Here is a 14890-nt window from a genome sequence, read left to right as displayed (position 1 = left end):
ATTATATTAACTATTATGCAGGGGAGGCAAGTATTGTTCAAATACTCTCACGGTAAGTAGAGAGAGAAAAAAAAACAGACAGCTAATGAAAATTTGTATATCATCTGACACCAAATTCTTTAAATCGGCACCCACTTCATGATTCACCATGAAACTTGCTTCCAGTTTGCGTGTGAGAATTCGGTTGGAGCTATCGTCGAAAACAGTCTGCAAAGGTATGGCTAGTTTCATCCAGACTAAAACTGTATAATTTGATTAAACGCCTATTTTTATACAATGATATATTCCATGACGTTGTACATAATAATAATTATTATTATTACAACAATATTAGTAATGACAATAATGATAATAACAATCTTATTGTAACAAACAGACATGATCGCACCCCTCTCCTTGAGGTCATTTTAGTTCTATTGCGAATACCAGTGCTTAAAGCATCACATGGTACGCCCAGACGGGCTGCATATAGTGGTTCAAACATAACGACATTCAGAGTTTTCAGACGATCTCAAACCTTGTCTACTAGGAATATACTCTGTAAGCAATTCTGTTAAATACAGAGGTGCTTTGCTTGTTTAGAACTGTCAAATTTCCTCCTGTTAAGGACAAGTTTTTAGCACATGTTTTGAATACGTTGCATCTTACGCACCTACACCACACCATTGCAATAATCAATGTGAAATAACTAGAGACAAAACTAAAACTTCAGTTGCTGCTTTTGTTAAAAGTATTTTCGGATGTTCTTAATTCGTAGGTAATTCAACATGACTGTATGACATTTGCGATTTACATGATCTTTAAAGTTCAAAGTTTCGTCAAGAAATGCACCGAGATATCTGATTGTGCATTCACGTTTGCCACCATCACCAGCAATATTAATGGAATTTGTAAAACATTTGTTCAATTGAGGTATGCTACCAAACATAATAAATTCAGTTTTGGAAGTGTTCATTTTCAGTTTGTTTCTATTCATCCAGTCATCCATAAAGCACATGCCTCCAAAACAATATACTGGATTGCTTCCACGGTAACCACACCCTCAGTCGACAGAAATCTGTATTGTGTACTGCTCATCTATAAAGAAAAATTCACCTTATCATGGCACATGTGAGATACATGCATTTTTGTGCTCAAAGGCATGCCGAGTGACAAAAAGTAAACAAGCCGATGTACTCTGACTTTTAATCTTTTCCTCCGAAACGTAAAGCTGCTCAAACCATAGCCATCTGCTGTACACGAGCCGGTCCAGTTAGAACAGTTTTCATTGAAATATGTGCGGCTTTTAATAAATTCAGATATTTTATGCCTTTCGCGTGTTTCTAAGTAAGTCTGAAAAATGTGCGAGGCCAGTTAGCATGATACCAATAGATAATCAAGAAGAAATAAGTACTTTTTCAAGCATAAAATTATCTATTTTATTCATAAAATGCATTCAGAATGTGTTTATCAAATTGTATATCATGTTAAATGTACCTCTAAATGGTTTGAAATGGGCAACGGTCACTTGCCCTGGTGTATGAAAGGGTTGCGTGCTAATAATTTGATAATTTCATTGTACTAAGATAATTACCTTCCTTTTCATTTAGAAATTCTCAGCTGCGGTTTCTTGCAGCGGCTAAAATTCTTCGAATAATTTGAAGACAATGCTTGTGTAATACATTTATCTGATAAAATTGAAAATTGGCTTACTCGTCAAATTTGCTTACAGTGGCAGGGGAGCAGTTGTTTGCTAGATTTTAGGCAAGTCCACGATTTTCAACTGTTTTTCTTTATAGGTTATAAGTAAAACAACGTACAATATTTCTGCTTTACATAGTGATATGGCACTAAGGTAAGCTACAAAATGAAAGCATTAATTTTGATTCATGAGGTCACCTTTGAAAGGAGTAGACATTACAGCCTACCCCTAACCCCTCTTAAAATCGTGAGAATTATATTCTTACTTCCAACACATGCCATACATTCGTTCGTGTACTTTCATTCAATTACACCAGGTTTTCATACAAATCAACACTTAGGTTTTAAAGTCCTGTTAAGCGAAGTTGCTGTTAACCACTAAGTTTCAGGGAAAAAAGCTGGTCAAAACCACATACTGTCCGTTTTGCTATAAAAAACACCTTGTTTGTAACTTAAGAACGTTTTGGCCTACAGGTGTCAAATTTTATAGGATGCTTCAAAACTGAAAGGTGTTTTTTTTACTATTGTGTTTTTAAATGAATTTTTTGACAAAATAAGGAACAATGTTATAATGTTTAAAGCATCGGATGAAAAATGCTTAAATTGCAATTGAAGAAACTTATATGCTATATTTAATGTTGTGAACGCACTGTATACTAGGTTATAAAACATAAATGAATATTCAGCCTGGCATTACAATGAATTTGATTGATCATTGTGCTTACTATTTATATTGTTAACAATTTGAAAGCTCAAATCAGCTATTAATAATTCAAATGGTACAGAAAATGACTTCTGTTTACTGGTATATTTTACATCATGTTAATAACAAAACTTGAAATACGACATTTCATATACCTTACTACGAAAAAGCCGTTGAAAACGGTAATCGGGTATCATTTAACAGTTGCTCACGGTGTCACCCCGGTATAGAAATACTTCCGGGTCGTTGTATCCTAGAAAGTAGTTCTTTGAAATTTTGAAGTTCCCAATTTAACGCTATCCCTACTTTGACATGTTATATTCCAAATGTATTTATTGATACTGTGTACATTTTTTGTCATTTCTGATGTCTTTAACAGTTGTTTTATGTGTGTTTTTCAGGATTACATTTCTGTGCGGAAGGATTAAAAAACTACACCAGACTGGTGGCCATGACAGATGTCAGTGGGAAATTTAAACATGGACTAGATACTTTGATGTGTAGCAAAAAAGTTCATCGTTGATGGTGGTGTTTTTCTGTGATATATTGACTGGGATAGTATTACTCTTCAGAAATACAGAGCTGTCAATGCTGCAATTTTGTTGTGAAATTCACAATCCATGTCCAAAAGTGCTTGTTTTACTATACAGCAAAGAAGGAGAAATTGTACCGGGCCGACACCAATATGGCAAATTCAGAAAGTGGAATATCTCAGCAACCATAGGGTTTACAGTCATGAAACTTCACACACTAGTAGCTGATAACAATACAAATTAGTGGCTAAAAGGATATTTCCAAGGTTTGTGAAATTTTAATTTTATTCAAATTTTAAAAATTCAGTAGTTGAATTTTCTTTGAAATTTGAGTAATAGTTGTCTTCTCTTGATTTGTCAGTCTTCTACTATAGTGCAAAGACACTGAACAAGCAGGAAGCTTTAAAAAGGCTATATAAAAAGAAGACACATAGTTTTTCACTTTAATTTTAAGAAAAAAATATAAATTTAAATTTCTTAAATTTTTAAAAAAAAAAATTCTATTTCGCATAGCGTCTCTTTTCCGAAGAATATTTATAAGTATATATATGTGAACATGTTACATAGTGCCGCAATAGACCGTGGATGAACAGTGTCGTATGTGTGGAAGCTTTACATTTTGGACCGGATGGGTTTATAAATGAGGCTATAGTCGGTTTCATAACAGGAGTCGGAGAGACTGACTGCTTGTCGGGCCTGGATCTCGAACGGTCACGGTGTTATTACACTGATGTTAAAGCCAGTCAGCAGGCGTCTCATATATGATATAAAGAAATTGCGTGAATGTTCGTTCCCTTGCGTATGAGACGCATAACTAATATTACACGAAATAATTATTTTTCTCATTTCAGTCAAATCCAATGTGCTACCGGCATTTTGGCATTGAAGGACATTGCTTACCGGTGTGCCGAGTGCATTTGTCGGCATTATTAATGTATAACAAGTTTTCTTTACACTGACAGGACATTGGTTGTATTACACAGGGAATTACATGGAGGTTGCTTCAGTGTGATAAAATAGTTGTTGTTGTTGTTGTTTGTGTATTATTTTATTTATTCATTTGTTTTTTTCTTTCAGTTTAGAACATATTCCGAGCTTTCAGCTTCAGCCCGCATCAGGCCGTCGTCAGATACATTCTACCTTGAATGGGATGCTTCTATTCTGATTTGCTTTTCAGGTTTACAATGCAGGTCTGTGTTACTAAGAAAATATTTAACGGGGCTGATTCCCTGGGTCGGCCTCGTGCAGTTTCCTTAATATGTATTTATCCTGGTACCGACTGGAAACACAACTTGACGGTATTTGTATTTCAGTTTTGCTCGATTCATTCTACTTCATTCTTTAGATAGGACTTTTCCTGTTGGGACTTTTATTCATGTTTTTCTGTATGTTGTTTTTTCATAGCATTTATGTGTTTCATTTCTTTTAAATGTGCATTTCAGATACTTTGTTGTCTGTGCTGAAAGAGGTTGTCTGGTAATAGTTATTTTAATATTCTTTTCACTGTTTCAGCTAACATATATGTAGAAAATTATTCAGTTGCAGTGTTTTAATGACAGACTTCCTGTAAAGTTCCTGACCAGTTGTATCAGAATGATAAGAAATGATAGATGGTACCAATCTGTGAATATTATGTCACTTTTTTCTATAGGTGTTCCTGATCACACTTAGAACTATACACACACACTCAGCTGTTTCTCAAGAAAGGCCGACACGGTTCACAATCTTTCTTTTGTCATTTGCAGGCGATGAATTCCATATGTCAGAAGGAAATTTAGAATCGTACAACCAGTCAGCAGCTACCCATAAACCAGACCAACCTATTAAGTCGAGCGGGCAGAAGCTGTGATTCCCAGTGTAACACCGCAGAATGACGGCTAGTTTTCGGTAAGCGATTTACATGTTCCACCGGTGCATTGCCCTCTGGTCCTAATGTCTTCAGTCAGAACTGTAGCCTATAATGTCAGTAACTGCTTGACAGTTTCAGGGGTACCCTGAGCTGTGTCTGGCTCCAGTTGGAGTTCTTGACCTTCCGCACTTGCCTGCTTCCAAGATGGCGCGGATCGGCTTTGCATTTGGCGTTTCAGGCATTGTTCGGCTTAGCCGAAGAAATAATTCATTTTAAGATAGGCTGTGATGTATTGATCTGTTTTACTTCCAGTAATTGTCATAAATATAATCACATATTGGTCCTTGCTTGTGGGTTTTGGTCTTTCAATCATTAACAGTTTCATTTTTCTGCAATTGTAGTGGGTAAATTATGCATTTTTTACTAAAAATTGCATATTTTTAAAGTAAATACTCATTTTGATACATCATTTTTCAAAATAAATAAGTTTAAAGTTACATAAAACATACTATAAGCATTAACTAGTGATATCACAGTTGATTTCATGAAAATCTGATTGAAATTTTCAGAAGGAAGGCAAATTTTGTAATGTGCCTTTTTTTCTTCAAAATTCCGGTTTCCGAGCCAATTTCTCAGCAAAGTAGGTCTAATGTTTGAAATGTTTCTGCGGGACAAAATTTTCTTTGCGATGACAATGTCTTGTGTAACTTTTCTCGCAAAACCCTAAGTTACAAGATTTTATGGGGAAAATTTGGCTAAATTAAAAATTTGATAAGATTTAGGTGTCACCCCGGTATAGAAGTACTTCCGGGTCGTTGTATCCTAGAAAGTAGTTCTTTGAAATTTTGAAGTTCCCAATTTAACGCTATCCCTACTTTGACATGTTATATTCCAAATGTATTTATTGATACTGTGTACATTTTTTGTCATTTCTGATGTCTTTAACAGTTGTTTTATGTGTGTTTTTCAGGATTACATTTCTGTGCGGAAGGATTAAAAAACTACACCAGACTGGTGGCCATGACAGATGTCAGTGGGAAATTTAAACATGGACTAGATACTTTGATGTGTAGCAAAAAAGTTCATCGTTGATGGTGGTGCTTTTCTGTGATATATTGACTGGGATAGTATTACTCTTCAGAAATACAGAGCTGTCAATGCTGCAATTTTGTTGTGAAATTCACAATCCATGTCCAAAAGTGCTTGTTTTACTATACAGCAAAGAAGGAGAAATTGTACCGGGCCGACACCTTACCTTTGTTTACCAGAACCTTTGATTCACATCTTGGATTTGACATGGCCAGCGGAAACTCTACCACTGAACTATTGAGGTTGTGCGATAGAAAAAAAAGTTTTCTGCAGTTTAAAATGGCTACATTTATTGTTTTGTATTGACTGATGACGCCACTAACTGTACTGTACAAAAAAGACAACAATATTTGACACAGTCGTTAGGTATTCTTGTATAAAGTCTGTTAATAGAACATCTCATACACGTTGGACACATACTTTCATATTAAAGTAATAGACCCTTAATGACGCTCGGCATTATACATGCGATTACGTATATTCCGGCATCCTTCAGAACAGAACATTGATTTTTCATAACAACCGGAAAAATGCAGAAATCTGAGAAAGCGGACGGAAAATGCCGAAATCTGAGAAAGCGGAAAATGCCGAAATCTGAGAAAGCGGACGGAAAATGCCGAAATCTGAGAAACCTGAAGGAAAACGCCGAAATCGGAGAATGCAGTCGGAAAGCGTCGATTATCAATACGTGTTCACTACCTTAAATGTCTGCATTCTAAGTAAGACAAATACAGGCGGTTTTGTCAATAGTCAGATTAAATGTGCGTCCAATTAAACTTGGGAAATTTGAAAGGAAGCGTAAAACCTTCACACACGAGGCATTCTGCATTTTACTGGAATCATCCCTAAAAATAACTACCTGTTTCACAGGTAAGGCGTGACATATTGTCTCATATATAATGATGTGATGACATTGGAACCTTGTATTCATAGACAATAATATTGCCGAAACATTTAGTCATTTCATAGTTGAGAAAGAATAAATGTATTATGGGTAATTTGACTTTTTAAATTAGTTTTAATGACATTCTACTGTAACTAAGATATATCAGAGTTGTTACCTTTTTTCAATTTTACCGAAAATTTCAAGAGACTAGATCACATATTTTAGGCGATTTTTTGTCTCGAAGAGTGATAAAAAACTGTTAATGTGATCAATGTTACAATCTTATTGATACATGATATATACAAGAGACCCTAATAAATTACTAAATGGATTGTCAGAAGGGAGTAAAGAATTACAACACTTTTGAAATAATTGAGAAAATCAACTTTAATACCCCAGTCACACATACGGCACAGATAGCTACGTTTAGCTACGGAGAGAAACGTAGTTATTCGTACTGATCCGTACCTGAGCCGTACCTCAAAGTATTAATCCGTATCAATCCGTACCAACACTTGGTCCAAACGTATTCAAGACTTATCCCAAACATGCAAGTTTCTCCTACTTTGAACATGCACAAAAGATTGAGCGATCCATAGCCATCTGAGCGTGATTTTAATCCAACTTGGTTGAAACGTATTCATCCTTAGTTAAACGTACTGGACTTACAATGCCGTAGTTTGATATGGTTTCAAAGATAATCGTAATGCAAACGCTGGCTACACATGGCCTATCTATATGAAACTTACCGACACGTTACTAATCCTTAATGCCAACGTAGTCATTCGTATTGATCCGTAGCTAAACGTAGTTATCCTAGGCTGCCCGTACTTAAGCATTGTTCAACGTAGTTTACCGCAGACCTGTCCACGCACCGGGCAAGTTGCCAAGCGCAGTTAAACGTAGTTTAACGTAGTTCTCCGTACCTATGGACTGAATATGGAATAAATGCTGAGTATACTCTACTGTGTAGTGTGATCGACGTGTGTTTAATACGCAATATTGTAATTTGCACTGTATAATAATTTTCTATAATGTTGATGGGGGCACCCATGGAAACTCCCCTATTACATTCCTTTAAAAAAAAACGTTTGACAATTGAACCGGTCACATCACCGACAAGACACACACCTCGTCGGTCCGATTGTTCCAACTATCTTTTAACAGAAAGTAAGAACATATATTCAAACCAAAACACTGAAAATGCTGTAAATCCACTGCCCGTCAACATTTTCTAGCCTTTATCCTCCATTTTGAAACAAGATGAACCACACTCATCCACTACTTTAAATATAGTTTAAAACAATTACGTCATATTACCTTAAATAGAAGAATGGACATGTGAGACAATAAATAGGGAAAATGCATTTTTTCCAATCAGTCCTTCCTTTAAAAGCTGGAGAGATTTTTAAAGGAAAAACAGAATACAGATGAATTTCATTTGCTACATTTCTATGGGAGATCTCAATGTTTAACATTCTTCCCTATTGACAATACAACATCACACCAAATCCCTGTCAGTACATATGAATGCTGTCTCAAATTGGCAAATTGTCTCAAATTGGTAAATTGTCTCAAATTGGTAAATTGTTGTGTTTTTTTCTTTTATCTACTGTTATTTCTGACAAACATCAGTTTTTTTGGGTTAAAAGTTGGGGAGGGGGGTTTTTTGGGTTAAAAGTTGGGGGGGGGGGGGGGACAAAGCATATGCTGCCCCCTTCCCCCCCTGCTTCTTTGCCTATGATTTCAATATTGTCTGAAAGTATTTTTGCAATGCAATATTACATTTTTCTTTGTTTTTTATTTATTCTCGTGTTGGGATTTACGTCACACGACCCAATTATATGTCACATGGCGACTTACCAGCTAATGATTGTACTGAAAGTTTCCGGGTGACTTCAAGCACGGGCGGACACATGACTATAAATAAACTGTTTGTTTGTTTTGGGTTTAACGCCGTTTTTCAACAGTATTTTAGTCATGTAACGGCGGGCAGTTAACCTAATCAGTGTTTCTGGATTCTGTACCTGTACAAACCTGTTCTCCGCAAGTAACTGCCAACTTCCCCAAATGAATTATCAGCGGCGGAGGACGAATGATTTCAGACACAATGTCTTTTATCAAATCGTCACGGAGAACATACGCCCGCCAGGGAATCGAACTCGCGACCCCGTGATCCATAGACCAATGATCTTCCTACTGAGCTTAGCTAGCGGGCTTATAAATAAACAAGCAGAAATAAGAAACCATTTATTTTCGTTCTTAAAAAAAAATGCAGAATTGACCATGAAGATGATTGTTTTAATTTATTTTATAACACTTTATTATTCGTCAGTTGAAAGTGATAAAGAACACGTTTTTAGTGCCTCGGATATATATTTGGAATATAGAATTAGATAATACATTCTAACATACTTGTGAAAGTCAGAAAACATTATAGAGGATTATTAAAAGCATAAATGGTCAACATTTAACCAAAACTACAGAGCGACTTATATGTAGACAACTTCTTATCCAACCTTGACAAAGAAACAGATGTCATCAGTTACTTCCATTAATCACGTGATCTCATGCCAGAAGCAGGATTCACACTTAGGTCATGGAATTCTAACAGTCATAAACTGAGAGATACAGCGAGACAACTTAACATTCTAGACAATGATGAAGTTACCAAACTACAAGGATTGCGCTGGGAACCAGAGACAGATATTATGACATACCCAGAAATACCAATACAGACAACCGCAATTACGACCAAAAGATACATACTGCAGAGCACATACCGGATTTACGATCCACTTGGTTTTCTAACCCCAATCACAGTGAAAGCCAAGATACTACTTCAAGATATTTGCAAAGACAAGTTCGATTGGGGCACGATGCTACCAAGATACTACCAACAGAGGTGGTTACAGATAGCAACAGACTTGAACACAGCAATTCCAGAGATATTACTTTGCCGAAACAGACGACAATCAAGATGCAGCAGACGACACAAGACTTCATATATTCGTCGACGCAAGTACTCAGTCCTACGGTGCAACAGCCTATATTTGCAGAAGAAATCACTCATCATTAGTGATGGCTAAAAACAGAGTTGCACCATTGAAACCCCTCAAGCTACCAAAACTTGAACTTATGGCAGCTGTAATAGGAGCTCGAGGTTAGAAGTTCTTAAATCCCACCAGGACTGAGCTATTTTGATTTCCATCTTCTTGCCTGTTTCGTCGGGCCCTAAAGGGTGTTTCCCTTGTTGCTCTGTCTTCTGCAAAGGCACTGAGTGCATGCGTTTCAGGTTCTTAAGGATTGCATTTTTATATTGTATCTATAAGGGCATCTTTGTGTTTTACATCACATACCTTCTGTTGCCTTAACGTATTTTAGGGTTTCACCTGGCGGGGATTACTTTTACTTACACTGTCTTGTGACTTTGGAACATGGTGGGGTGGGGTGGGGGGTAAGAGTGAGGTTAGGGGCACCATAAACCGGTTTAAACTCCCCAGTGGTGGTTTTGCCACTAACCGTTCTAAGGCGGTGCCCCACTGTGTTCCTGTATTTGTTTGTTTTGACCTTTTGTGTTCTTTTTTGTGTGTGGTGTGCCAGAGTTGTTCGTGTGTGTCTTTGGGGAGGCTGCGTTTTTTGAACGTGGCTTTCCCTGTTGGATATTCTTCCTTGTTTTTTTTCCAACATCTACGAAAAGCACTAGAAATAGAAAAGATAGATTACTGGTCAGATAGCCAGATTGTTTTACACTGGTTGAGTAACCCGAAAAAAACCAAGAAATCAGACCGGAACCGAAAGTTGGCGAATATGTCACACACAGAACAATCCCACAGATCTACTTAGGACCGATTACACCAAACCGGAAGTGACTAATCAGTGTTACATATGAAGTAGTCCAAAATGTAGTTCCATGCTATGGATGAAATCTGGTATAATGAGTGACATGAGGAGGTGACAGTTAAATTTTTGGCTTATGTTTATTGCTTATTGTATTGAGAAAAGATCTAAACCATTTTCATTGTAAATTTCCTGGAATAAGTTTTATTCTTTGCGAAAAATGTCTACCTACGCGTAATTGCTAAACGGCTGTTTTCATGGGGGCATTTTTAGAGGGTGATGTTTCTCAGAACAGATTATTTTTCTTATATACAACATAACATGTCAATATTTTTCTATTTTTGATAAGAAGACATGTTATACTAAATGACCATATATGGTTTTTTTATCATTGAAATGCTCTAAAGTGCTGAAAATGAGGCCTGAATGTTTTGTTATTAATATGAAATAAATAAGGAATTGAAATGGTAGAATGTAACCATACCTGTGGAATATCGGCAAGCCAATACCAAGACAACAAACTATGGTTTACAGGTCCGCCTTGGTTAACGGACGAGATAAAGTGGCCAACATGTAAAATTCAAGACACCACTGTGCTATCTACAATACAACCCGAAGATGACAATCATACCTGTAATTCGCGACAACCAACAACCAAGATTCCAGATACGATTGACGTAAGCAGATTCAACAATCTTCAGAAGCTACTTCGAGTTACGGCCTACGTCCGGAAATTTATTAACAACTGTAGAACACAACACCAAGATAGAATGGTTGACGCTATCACTGTTATGGAGCTAAGAGAAGCAGAAATGACCTTGATTCGACAGTGTCAGTCTACAGTCTACAATGAAGTTAGTGAGAACCTTCGATCTGGAAAATGACGACTACCGCTGGTACGACAATTACGACTTTACATTAATAGAGAAGGCTACATCAGATGTGGAGGTCGTATACACAATGTACCCCTTGATGAATACACCCTATTTCCTATCTTATTACCAGCGAAACATCCACTTACGCGACTTATCGTACTTGATGCACACCAGAAACAGCTGCATTCGGGTATCAGTGCAACTATATGCCACTTACGACAACGTGTTTGGATACCGGCGATACGACAATATGTCAAATCTCTACTACTGAGATGTATATCATGCCGGAGGATCAACTCACTACCTTACAGTGCTCCAGACCCACCACCGTTACCAGCTTACAGAGTAGAAAGTTCGCCACCATTTGCTATCACAGGGGTCGACTTCAGTGGTGCACTGTTTGTGAAGTCAGAAACTGGAAGAGAATCGAAAGCTTACGTATGTTTGTTTACCTGTGCAGAGCCAGAGCTATTCACCTTGAACTTGTGCATGAGCTCACCGAAAATTCATTTATACAAGCCTTCAGACGCTTTGTCAGCAGACGTTCACTACCTAGAATGATCATATCAGAAAACGATGCAACATTCCACGCAGCATCTAACACATTGAAGACCATGTTCCAGTCCAAAGCCTTGAGAGACCAGCTAAACAGATCCGGAACCGAGTGGAAATTCATTCCTACTCGAGCACCATGGTTTGGAGGATGGTGGGAGGGAATGGTTGGGCTCGTAAAGACATTCCTAAAGAAAGTGTTAGGTCGAGCATTCGTCACCTTTGAGACGTAGAAGCTATCCTCAACGATAGACCTCTCACATACGTCACATCAGACAATACAGATCCAGAGCCGATTATACCCATCACACTTATTAACTGGACGGAGAATTACAGCAATACCAGATGCGACAGATCCTAGCACCATAATCAGCAATCAAAAAATAATAACGAAACGAGTTCGAGTCCAGCGTGAGCTGATTAACCGTTGGTGGTGGAGATGGAAGTCAGATTACCTTACATCACTACGTGAACGTCATACACAAAGTGGTCGCAACGAGCAGACGATACGTGCTGGAGATGCCGTGCAGGTGCATGATGACAGTTCTCGGTTGTAATGAAAACTGGCCGTGGTGGAGGAACTTGTACCCGGACGAGACGGACTGATCAGGGCAGCAAAAATCCGTACCGGAAGTGGGCATACTATCCGACCAATCGTGAGACTTTACCCTTTGGAGATCAATGCAAATGAGAGACTTTAAATAAGTAGAAAATACGAGATCGATGAAAACTGTGCTTTAATTTAAGAGTGTTCTTCAATTTCGTGAAATATGTGATTTAGAGACATGAATAGAATTATTCAATCGGGAAACGAACGGTATACATTGATAAGTGTTTTATTATTGTTTTAATATATTTAAGAAATGAAACTTTCAGTACTTTCACTTTTCGCTGGCCCCAGAATGTCGGCTATAGCGCGAAATTACATTGACATTATGTTGACGCCAGCTTATGCGTGACGTTAGACGTCACTTACGATGTATTGTTTTGTAAAGGATATAGTTCATAGAATAGATTTGTATGAATCAGACGTGAGTTTGTTTCATTAAATACAGAGATTACCCGCAACCCCCACCCCACCCCCCTCCGACACACACTTGCCATGGCAGATTTTCCTCAGTTGACCAACCATGGCAGTTTTCTTGCCATGGCAGAATTTTTATTTTAACATATGATAGAGATAATGATATTAAAAGTTATGATTCTACCTATACATATGTCTGGAAATAGAGGAAAACAGTTTTTTTTAAAGAAAATTAGACAAGAATTTGCCAAGACAATTTTGAATTGGCAAAATAATAAAATGTCTCGCCATGGCAGAATTATTTTGCCATAGCAATGCATTTTGCCATGGCAAAGTACAGATTTGTCAATACAAAGTCGTTTCTGTCATGGCTAATGCAACCTTTTCATACAGATTTACAAATAAACAATACTGATATGAAATAAAATCATACGTACTTTGAAACAGGTTAACTAAACACAACAATCTTTTTTTTGTGAAGCGCGTATAAATATAGGCTTACTTTGCCAAATTCCGGTGTGGCAAAACGAAACCGGCTGCTGTTTGAAGGTAATGCTTCTCATGTACTTTACTGCTCAGACTCTCCGACATTTCAAGATACAGACAATAACAATTCCTTGTGTTTCATTGAAAAAAAATAACCCAATAGCATTGTCTGCGATTCTTTTCTATTCAAAGTTTCCTGTTTTTCAATAGGCTTTTATATTTAATTGCATCTACTGTAACTTGTGTTTTACTACAAAATAAAACTGTATGTCATTTACTTTGCTATTGTACTGAAAGACAACTATCATAGCCCGTGTTTACTATAGAATAAAAGACTGCATGTAATTTATTCGAATACTATTTCTAATGACATCTATCTACCGTACGTCTGTAATCTGTAATCCTGTTTTATCAGTACCTGTACATATTGTATAAGTAAAATCATTAAGCTGAACGATGCCATTATAGTACCTTTTTGTCTAACATAAAATTAACAATGAAGGACAAATACATTCACATGCCGTTTATTGTCTTTTATTTTCTATTTTAGATACTCATCTAGATGTAGACTAGCAACTAGACTAATAAACAAGAATTTGTCACAATATTTCAGATTTTATTTTATGTAAATGTGTCAAATGACAATCTATAATAGAGATTTTCTAAGAGGACTGATTAAAATTATCAGTCTAGAATCATCCAAATGCAATAGCAGAGTTGATTGGCACCTACGGCTATCGAAGTACCCCTAGCATGCAGTTGGTCAAGAGGTATGTAGCAAGCCTTTGATATGTTTTGTTTAGAGATTGTAATTGTTACGACTTTTCCATTTAAGAGTTCATCTAGATATCTGGATAAAGAAAATAATCTTACCTGAAAGGAGATACATTTGTATCTCATGAAATAGATCTAATTCAGACATTAAAAATGTTTGTAAAATAATCAGTTTTCATTGAAAGATTGACAATGGCTAACTTTATTAATCAATAATCAGAGTTTTACACCTTGTTTATGAAAAACAAGACTTATCATTTAAATTTCAAAGTAACATAACGGTTAAAAAAATGATTCGTTAATATTATGAATGAATCTGACTGTAATTAAATCTGCAGTGTGTCGGGTTACACATAAAATAAAACTGCCTTTTTTATTTCTTCTTTTTATTCCAGGAAAAAGCAACATCATGTTTTGCGAACGACAGCTGATAGCGGTTATTTCTGATCGAGCGCAAAGAAAACAATTAGCTTTCTTGCGCAATGGGTGATACAAGTTAGGAAAATAGAAAAGGTGACTGTTTAATTTCTTTCTTTTTCAATTTTGCTATAATTGTTTAGTTTAAAGTCAAATGCTAAGCTAGATAACTTGCTCATCAT

At 36.6% G+C, this 14890-nt stretch overlaps 1 long non-coding RNA gene across 1 annotated transcript; it reads left to right on the top strand.

Annotated features, from left to right (window-relative positions):
• The first annotated feature begins 2666 nt into the window (after positions 1–2666).
• LOC128551187 (uncharacterized) lies at positions 2667–5994 on the top strand. The gene is made up of 3 exons (XR_008368674.1): positions 2667–3182; positions 4662–4803; positions 5736–5994. It is a non-coding gene; the product is annotated as an uncharacterized LOC128551187 (long non-coding RNA).
• Positions 5995–14890: the final 8896 nt, after the last annotated feature.

Source organism: Mercenaria mercenaria, chromosome 19, assembly GCF_021730395.1.
Source record: "Mercenaria mercenaria strain notata chromosome 19, MADL_Memer_1, whole genome shotgun sequence".
Lineage (NCBI taxonomy): Eukaryota > Metazoa > Mollusca > Bivalvia > Venerida > Veneridae > Mercenaria > Mercenaria mercenaria.
The sequence above is the reverse complement of the archived record's forward strand: the minus strand, read 5'-3'. Positions and strand labels throughout refer to the sequence as shown.